We start from the raw sequence: 10,070 nt of genomic DNA, 5'->3' as shown, positions 1-10,070 counted from the left end.
ATTAGGGGTAAAAAAAGTTCAGCATCAAGTTTCTCTTTCAACAGGAAATCAAGAGATTGGGCACAAGCAAAATACTTGATGTGCAGGCAAAAATTTCTAATTCCTAGTTTCATTATTGGCTCATATTTATTGCTTTTGAAATCAAATGGTGTGCATATAATAAAGAAAAAAAATGAGGAAGATCTCCCATCCTTCAGCTTGGTCAGCAACGAGGTGTTTAAGTAAGGTTGGTTCAAAGTGAAATATAAAAGGAGCAGTCTTTTTAAAGACCAGATCGGTTTGAGGTTAAACGTTACTGCAGCTAGGTCAGAGCATCCCTCCTAAAATATGCAGTCGGTTTTCAATGATGAAGAACATGAAATGTCTTCACTACATAAAAGCGTCATTGATGCTTCAGCTAGAAATGGTGCATTTAGGAGCAGTGGAAACAAAGCCCCCCCTTCAAGACAAGGTGATTATACTGTTTTTGTTCTATTATGGTTAAAATCTTACTTTCCAGGTTGTTTAAATTAGATCTCAGTGCTTAGATTCATGATGTTTAATATATATATGTTAAACTAATCTAGTTAGAATATTGCATTGTTCTTTAGTCTTTGATTGTCACACATTTTCATCTTGATTTAATTTCGATTGCATAATTTTATTCTTACACATTCAGAGGTATCCTTCAACAATGGAAAGGTTTCCTACAAACTTCAGTGTATAATATTAGAGATGCTCTAAGAAACATTCAAATATTCTCTTAACATGAGCTTTACACTAGTTTACATCCTTTAATCTATTTGTTCTTGGTCTGTATCAAATATATTATTAGGAAAACTGGATTTTCCATTTTTGTATCAGTCCCTAAACTTTTTAAGGGACCAACAGTAATGGGACAATTGACTGCTCAGCTGTTCCATGGTAATGTGTGTTATCATCCCATTTTCAAGGAGCAGATAAAAGGTCTAGAGTTCATTTTGAGTGAGCTGTTTGCATTAGTAATATGTTGCTGTCATTTCTCAAAATGAGATCCAAAGAGCTGTCCCTACCAAAGAAACAAGCCATCATTAGGCTGAACAATCAAAAAAGAGGCAGAGATAGTGAAAGCTTTAGGTGTGGCCATATCAGCTATTTGGAGCATTCTCAAAAAGAAAGAGTGCAGGTTAGCTCAGAAGCACCAAAAGACCTGGATGACCAACAGTGGTGAGAAATCTTTCCTTGATGAAGAACTGTGTCTACATCCCAATATTTACGGACCTGACTATATATTCAATAGTTTGTTTAAATCTAAAAGCCCAAAAATTTGGTCTCACTTCTATTTTCAATCCCAGGGAATTAGTCCTTATGCTGTTCACATTACTCTGAAATGTCAATCGGCATCAATTTATTTCTGCCACAGAAAAAACACACTTTTAATACTTGTTTAAATATATATATATAAGGGGGAAAGCTCTGATGATTAGTAGGCTATTCCACTAAAATATGTTTCTTACAGAACAGTAGTAAAAAGGCTTAAAATTAATACTTACAATGCCTATAATGTAAAAAGGTTCCAGTGAAAAATATTTAATTTTATATTCTGGTAGATGCAGGTTTTACTATAAAGTCTAAATATTCACTTTTTACTGCTATAAATAGATACCAGGAAGCTGGAAATCCCAGAGTGCCCAGAGATTTCAAGGCAGCCATAACTGGGGAGACCCAGTGCTACTGCCTGGTTTACTTAGTTAGCCTAGCAGTCAGACCACCCAGTCAGAGGAGCTTTGCCAACACATAAAAGCATATTTATAAGTAAGATCATAACGTTAATAACTGACGACTCAGACAGGGTTGTTAGGTGAACAAATTATTAACAGGAAGTTACCAATTGACTGGTCAACATTATTGCAGCAGTTAGAGGGTTGTCCAACTACCCTCTCTGTCTGATTCAGCAGCACAGCACATTGTTGATAAATGACCACACAGCTAGTGTTTATTAGGGATGTGGTAAAAATCTACCAGAGTACAAAATCTAATACTTGAAAGCATCTTTAAACTTATTTTTGTGAAAATTGAAGGAAAAACATCTGTTCAATTACCTGCCTCAAGCTGATAGTACTGTTGGTGGAAAAAAGAACTGCAGGATACTGGAGCTGTACAAAACCCTGGGCCCTTCAAAAAGCCCAAGTAAGGTTTAAAAGTTCTGGGTCTGAGAAAAGACCAAATCCCTTGCAAACATGTGTTCAAAACTGTGCCAGGCTTTAAAAAGCCCAAGGTTTCCCAAAAGCCTTAAGCCAATGGAAAAAGGGTTATTCAGTTAATTTATAGGTAAAACTGTCATGGTCTTGGTTCTGCTGTTCTTTTCTTTGCTCCTTGTTTTCTAGATTTATTGGTCTAATTCCAGTTTTGTTCTATTTCTAGATTTATATTAGTTCTCATGTTTTTCTGTTGTCCTCTTTTGCCCTCTTGTGTGTGTATGTTCCTTTCCCCTTGGCTCCCTCGTTGTCTCCTCTCACACCTGTTCCTTGTCTGCTCGTTAGCCCTCCCTTTGTCTCTCTCTGCTATATATGCTCTCTCTCTGCTCTCACTCTTTGTTGGTTCCTTGTCTTCGCTGTCCTCCCATGCTGTTGTCCACGTTCCTCGTCTCTCCCTGGCTCCTCGTGTTTGGTTTTCCCCAGATGTCTTCTCAGTGGGCTCTATGCACAGCTCCACTACTTCCTGAATTTAAAGCAGCTCCTTTGTTTCCTGTCTTTCATGATTGGATGCACTGATTAATCCAGGTGTGTATGACCATGTAAGTAACTGGCCAGACACACCTGGATTAATCAGTTCGTCCAGTAATGAAAGACAGGAAACAAAGGAGCTGCTTTAAATTCAGGAAGTAGTGGAGCTGTGCATAGAGCCCGTTCTGGTTTGCCTTTCATTATTAGTTGGATTTTTGGATTCCTGCCTTTGTTTACTGTTTTGCCCCATTAAAACTCCCAGAAATCTCCTCAACCTCTGCCTCTGCATTTGGGTCCTCTAAACTACAACCAAACCCTGACACCATAGTTCCGGTTTGCTTTTGATTATTAGTTGGATTTTTGCATTCCTGCCTCTGTTACTGTTTTTGCCCCATTAAACTCCCAAGAAATCTCCTCAACCTCTGCATTTGGGTCCTCTACCAAAACTAACCCTGACAAAAACACATTTGATCTCTTTCCCCTTTTTGACTATATACTACTAGATTTGTTTGATAAAAACAATCCGGCAGACTTTTAGAGAAGACATAGAAGCAAATCTCTGAAAATACATGGAGGAAAAATAAATTTTCGGAGTATGTTAATAAAATGTTTTATTCATGATAAATATTTTTACACATCTATGTGATATATGGAGGGATTTTCTAAAGTACATGTTAATGTAAAGTCAAAAGGTATTTTGTTTGGAAAAGTTTCAGGACTTTTAAAATCATAAAGTTTCCACCATTTAAGAAAAAAACATTATTGTGTTTGTGCTTTGTTTTGCATACAGCAGTGAAACTGTACAGACTGGTTGCAGGTATCATTGGACTCATATGTGCACTACAGGCTGTTCTGAACGTCTCGCTTTGTCTGGTTCTCTGTGAGTAACACTAATTCTCTGGTGTCAAAATAATCTCACCAATTAACTGTACACCTGATGTTATAATTGTCTGAATGTTGCTGAATCCATTGCATCAAAGAACCAACAAAAATATATTCATAATCACTGCTATGAAAAATGTGCACATCACATATTAATTCGGCATGTACATTTCTACACTGGAATGAAAATGGAGTACTTCAAACGCTCAAGACAACACCAATCAACAGAATTACTCCATGAAAAATGTTCATACGATGTATATATACTAAATAATAAACAAGTCAAAATGAATAAATTACAAATATTCTTCTTAGACCTAAAAGCTGGAAACAAAACACTGACTGAAGAGATAGATGGACTGAGGACCCGCCTTGGTAAGTAGGTCTATGCTGCTGTTTCTTGATTGTACTGCTAATTAAGTTCTGATCATGGTCATAAAATTAAAAGAAAAAGTGTTCTGTAGAGCAAGGAGAAATGAACTAAAATCACAGGTCTCATCATGCATACTCCCATATAAGCTACTGGGTATTTCTGAATGTAAAATATGTTTGGTCCTTACCGAACAGTTTCTGAGTTGGTTTTATCAAAAATGAACACATGACTTAAAGGTATATGGAGAGAATTAAATTAAATTCAATTCAGTTTATTTCTATAGAGCCAGTTTAGAATACATTTAGAATTGGATACCTATTATTAGTATACTAGAATTGGATACCTATTTTCTACTTTTATTTGAGTAAAAAATTTTAACATTATATCTTGCACTAATAAAAGGAAACAGGGCCATTTATTTGTCTGGAAGAATTTTTTTACTTTAAGTCGGAGGTATATTTCTATAAGGCATGTATTAATTAGCTTGTTGGGGATCCTTTCCTCTTTTTGGTGAAAAACTTGTTTCCATTCTTTCAAACATCTAAAAAACAAAATTAGAAAACTTTCTGGAGCGGTGGAAAACACCCTATAAATAAGTATGTTTCTGCAAAAATAAAGAGTACATAAGTAATTTTGTGGCATTTGGGTTATGTCACAAAATTTGGTACACTGCAAGAAATACATTTCAGATGAATATGCTTCACCTATGTGTTTTATGGAGGAAAAAAATCTAGAAAGAATTTGGAATATTGAAGGAATAACTTAGATTTTGTTTTTATTTATTTATTTATTTTAGACACCTGTTTTTTATGCAGCATACGTATAAAAGCAGACATCCTAAACTACATTTAGGTAATAAGGAAGGCCTTAAAAAAAAATCTTTTGTACATTTTTTAATTACTCATGAGCTGTTGTGTAGGGAAACTTAAATGCAAGCAGGAGGAGGAAAAAGAAAGTTGCTACATGAAACAGCAATAAATCCTCCAGCAAGCCATACCAGAACCAACATCATACATTTATTAATATGTATGGCATTAGAGTAAAAACAAACTTTAGAGTTAGGAGACTTTAAAACATATCCTCAGAGGATGTGAAAGTACAAAGCAAGTTATGTTAACTGTTGCCTAAGGTCGTGAATGTGGGAAGAAGAGAAATAAAAGTAACATGTTCAGCAAATTCTAAAACTGGCTTAAAATTGAAAAAAGAAAATAAAATCTAGAAGAATACAGAAGACTGGGGTTTTCAACGTTTTCCAGGCCAAGGACCCCCAAATTAATAGCTAGATAGAACGGGGACCCCCTAATAATACATATTGTGTGAATTTGTGTTATATCAAACTGGTCCTATAGTCACTCTATTACATGTGGTCATGTAATAAAAGTAATTTCTCGGTGGGATTATATAAGTATTTCTGATTCTGATTCGTGCATTGATGACTGAAAGACATCTTCTGCATCCATTTACCTGTTTACTATATGTGTATTTAAAGACATTTCAATTAGTGGAAAAAAATTGCAGGGGGATATAAAATAAAAAGTCTAATCAACCAAACCTTTCGTGAACCCCATGCAGTACCTCTGTAGACCCCCTAGGGGCCACGGACCCCCTGTTGAAGACCTCCGCTGTAAGAACAAAGGGACTAAAACCAGATATAATAAATCAGAATGCAAATCAGGAAGATAAGAAAAACAATTACAGCATCCAATGAAAAGGGATTTTGTTGACACTGTACAACTGCTGTTTGTTTGTTGTTTTATACAAAAAGAACATTAGGAGATTCAAACTTAACATTTTATTATTATCTGCAATTAGGCTTTGGTCCAACATTGGAAAATCTGCCAGAAGGGGGAGACATGCTCCCTCCTGTATATGGTAAGCCATATCCTTTTGCCTACTTTAGAAATTATAAACAGGACTATTTCAAAACTCATTACTTTGTGTGACACTATTACAGATACTGAGATAAGATGTAAAAACTTCACTGATGAGAGAGATGAGCTGAAAAGAAAACTGGAGGACTTTGGTAAATAGATGGTGAAACAAATCATTAAAGTTTGGGTTCAGCAAAAAACAAGGATTTTATGACTTTTTACCACATTTCCAATTGATAATACAGTTGTACTTGCAAATTATCATGAAAGTGCCTTTACTTCAAAATGACACCTTTAATTTTAAAGTGTTACTTAGAATTCATTTGTTAATGTATATCCAGCATAATGTCCTTGGATATCAGTGCTTTTTTCCCCTTGCCTGACCAAGGAAAAAAGCTAAATAAAAATAACTATTCAATTAAATTTGATTTATAATTGATTTGTTTGGATAGCCTCTAAGGAGATTTCGCTGGCTGCAGAGAGAGCTGACCTGAAGAAAAAAGTGGACAATCTTGGTGAGCAGGACTTAAAGTAATAAAAAATAAAGCAATGGAATATATTAATTTAAGGATGTTAACATTTAATTATGACATTATGTCCATGCAAATGTTAGTTTTACAGCATAATTCCCTGACTGAAGAGAGAGACAAGTTGAAGAAGAGCAACGCGGGTAAATACTAGTGTTTGCAACTAGTAAACACTACAATCTAGTGCTTATTAAATTTTAAGACAATCATCTATTCAGAGTAATTTTTAGGTCTTGCTCCGACATCTTTGGAGAACTTGCAGGTTTTGAGTGTAATCCTGACATTTTTATGTTGTATAAAATAAAATTAAAATATGGTTAAATGTGTTTCTAGATATCGAGTCCAGTAACAAAAACCTGACTGAAGAGAGAGGTGCGATGAAGACGAAGCTAGATAACATTGGTAAGTGTGGCCTGTTAGATTGAACTTCTCTTAGCTGAGTTTTGAACATCTACTTACTTTAGAATTGCTAAGGTCTTCCCTCTTTTTGGCAGTTTCACAAGTTCATTCTCTGACTGAGGAGAGAGACAATTTGAAAAAGATTAACGTTGGTAAGTTCATGCTTATCATGTCAGTGAAAATGAAGATAATTTGGGTTGATTTTATTCTGATTCTACATTCTTGTCTAAAACAATTGCTAGTTTTCGCTGAAATCCTCTTTTTTTTATATAAAATGAAATAAAAAAGATGATTAAAATGTGTTTACAGAAATTGAGTCCAATAACAAAAACCTAATTGAAGAGAGAAGCTTGCTTAAGAAAAAGCTAAATGACTCTGGTAAGTGTAATCCATTATTGGGAAAAAAATATCGGACATATGGAAGAACTCATCAGCGCATTTTAGATTTTAATGTTCTAATTGCTCTCAGATAAGATTTGGTTTGCCCTAAAAAAAAATGTCCCCAAACTGGCAGTTTCACAGGTTAATTTGCTGAACACACAGAACGATGAGTTAAAGACGACGAGCACTGGTGAGTAAATTGCTGTTAATATCTGGTTTAATCAACAACTTCTTAGTTTGTATTAGAAAATTAGATCATTAAAGAAAGTAATCATTTATGATAATTATATAATAGGTTCTGAGGCCAAATCAAGACGTCTAGCAAGGGAACGAGACGACCTGAAGAGCCAACTGAATACCTGTAGTAAGTATTACAAAAGTATAACAATGTGATTTTATTAAAAGTTTTAGGGCTTTTTAACTTTTTAAATAAATGTACTTATTAAACATTTTGACTCCAATGAAAACATGTTACTATGCCCTGAATTTATGAAGAATATATACAAATGTTTGTTTTCTTGCATGTCATTCAGATGCACTACACAGATGTATAATTATAACTTGTTCAATTGCAGCTTCAAAGCAAAACTCTCTGACTATTGAGAGAGACACCCTAAAGAGGGGATTTACGGGTAAGGTGGATAACTCTCTTTCATTATTGTATTACTTTAAACATTGAAATCAGATCACATGTTGTCATTGACTTGGATAATTCACTCCTCTGGGTGAGCATGTAACAACAGTGGACAGTCACTTCAATTGTGATGGTGACTTTGCTGCAATCCTTCACACTGAGCATGCATTTAACAACAATATAAAGGAAAAAACACCTTTAATAGGAAGGAACCAGAAACCAAACCATGCCCTGTTTAAATGGCCCTCTGCCAGTAAAGGATGTGAGCAGAAAGAGCATTCACAAGAAAGAAAGAAATTAGAAAAATCTGTTTCAGGTTCTGAAGAAGTGTCCGAAAGCCTTAGAGTGGAGAAAGAAGAGCTCAACAAGAGGCTGAACACCTGCAGTAAGTTTAGAGATTAAACACAGTTTGCATCATATATATACAATATCATTAGAAATGTCTATAAAATGAGGGTTTTTTTCATTTAGAGAACCATTGGTTTGTGACTGAGATAATATTTCGTTTGTGGCAGATTCAGAGAAGAGCTCCCTGACAACAGAAAAAGATGAGTTGAAGGAGAAAATGAATGATTTTGGTGAGTATGACCCTCAGTCTGTGAATCATTGTCTTATAATAAATAGCAAATTGTTTTCTAATTAATTATATTTATGTCAAAGGTTAAAAAAGAAGCTTTGTTGTTTACTAGGAAGCTGACTAGTATTTGAATTCAGGGATTTCTTTCCGCGACATAACAGTCCAACCCTATAACTGAACACAGATTTATTTTCTTATAGATACACAGAGGACATTATTTTTTTAAGAGAATTTTCTCACTGCTATCAGAAAAAAAGGGTTATTGTTTGATTGAAAATTATTTTGAAAAATCCATCTGCCTGGAGTATAAATAATTCTGTCCCTAAAATATGTGTGTGTGTGTGGGGGGGGGGGGGGGGGGGGGACAAACGTATTGCATGAAAATAACTATGAAATAAACACATTCATATTCAAACTGTTATGTTAAATATTTTAATTTTAAAGTGAACAAATTTAATGTTTATAGTTCTGTTGTATACTAATGGAAGTCTGCATTGTCATGATAGCTTCACAAGTTAACTCCCTGTCTGAAGAGAGAAACACACTGAAGAATGCAAAAACTGGTAAGTGTGATGATTTAATCAAACACTATACATGTTGAAATGATTTTATTAATTCCTAACATCTGGATTATAAGGTCAGCTAGTGGGATTTGTGTGCGAGCAGGTATTACCGATTTATTTTTTCTGCTGTAAAATAAAGAAAGTGAACAGGAGGATCCATGAGGATGAATGTGTCAGAATTAAGTCAGGTACTAAAAAAAAATCAAAAAATCGTTATGGTTTGTTTATTTCAGCTATTGAGGCCAAATCCAAAAGTCTCACAGCAGAACGAGACAACCTGAAGGGACAACTAAATACCTGCAGTAAGTATGGAAACTAAACTCTAACAGGTTTATTGGTTCTGCAGCAGCAGGAACTAATATGATTCCAAACTGTGAATTTTAAACAAACAATAATATAAACTGATATTGATATAATATATAACAGTAAAGATCAATTTTGTAGTTTCTAATGTCTTACTTTGACAACGAAAAGTTATTTAAGGGATTATTTCTACTGGCTATAATTATTTTCCCTCCGCTTGTAATGTCATCTTTTGTAATTAAAGGTAATCTGATTCACTTACAGCTTCACAGCTAAATTCTTTGACCAATGAGAGAGACACACTGAAGAGGAAAAACACAGGTACCATAGTTTTATATTATTTACATTTTTGTTCACCGACTCTTGGTTGTAAGCCTTTAAACAGTATGTTAATAAAAGAAAACTGGTAAGAAGGAAATCTTTTTTTGTCATTGCTTAAACCTCAGAGCTCAAATTAATCCTGATACAGCTTAAACCGATTTAAAGAAAAAAATTAAATGTATTGTATGATGATCCTGGTTTTTTTTAAGCTATCGAGGTCACATCCAGGAGTCTGACAACAGAACGAGACAACCTGAAGAGACAACTGAATACCTGCAGTAAGTATGGATGTAACCTTTATAAAACTATAATTTTAATGGAAAAATTAGAGTAGAATTTAATAGAAAAACAAAAGGTGACACTATATGACAGGAAAACTAGGTTTAAAATTTTATATGGCATTACCAAGTACATTTGAGGGCAGTTTTGTCTGAGACTGTGATTTTAGCTTGCTTTTAATGCTGCTACTCATTTTCCTGTGGATGTGAAGAGAGAAAAAGTATAAGTTTCCTTTTCTTACAGCTTTACAGCAAAATTCTCTGGCTAATGAGAGAG

General features: G+C 34.5%; 1 long non-coding RNA gene across 1 annotated transcript; it reads left to right on the top strand.

The window, feature by feature from the left end:
* The first annotated feature begins 9,140 nt into the window (after positions 1-9,140).
* LOC119787017 lies at positions 9,141-9,792 on the top strand. The gene is made up of 3 exons (XR_005281274.1): positions 9,141-9,193; positions 9,459-9,515; positions 9,725-9,792. It is a non-coding gene; the product is annotated as an uncharacterized LOC119787017 (long non-coding RNA).
* The last annotated feature ends 278 nt before the right edge of the window (positions 9,793-10,070 follow it).

This window comes from Cyprinodon tularosa, unplaced genomic scaffold, assembly GCF_016077235.1.
Source record: "Cyprinodon tularosa strain WSP-4 unplaced genomic scaffold, ASM1607723v1 ctg285, whole genome shotgun sequence".
Taxonomy (NCBI): domain Eukaryota; kingdom Metazoa; phylum Chordata; class Actinopteri; order Cyprinodontiformes; family Cyprinodontidae; genus Cyprinodon; species Cyprinodon tularosa.
This window is presented reverse-complemented; position numbering and strand designations above follow the sequence as displayed.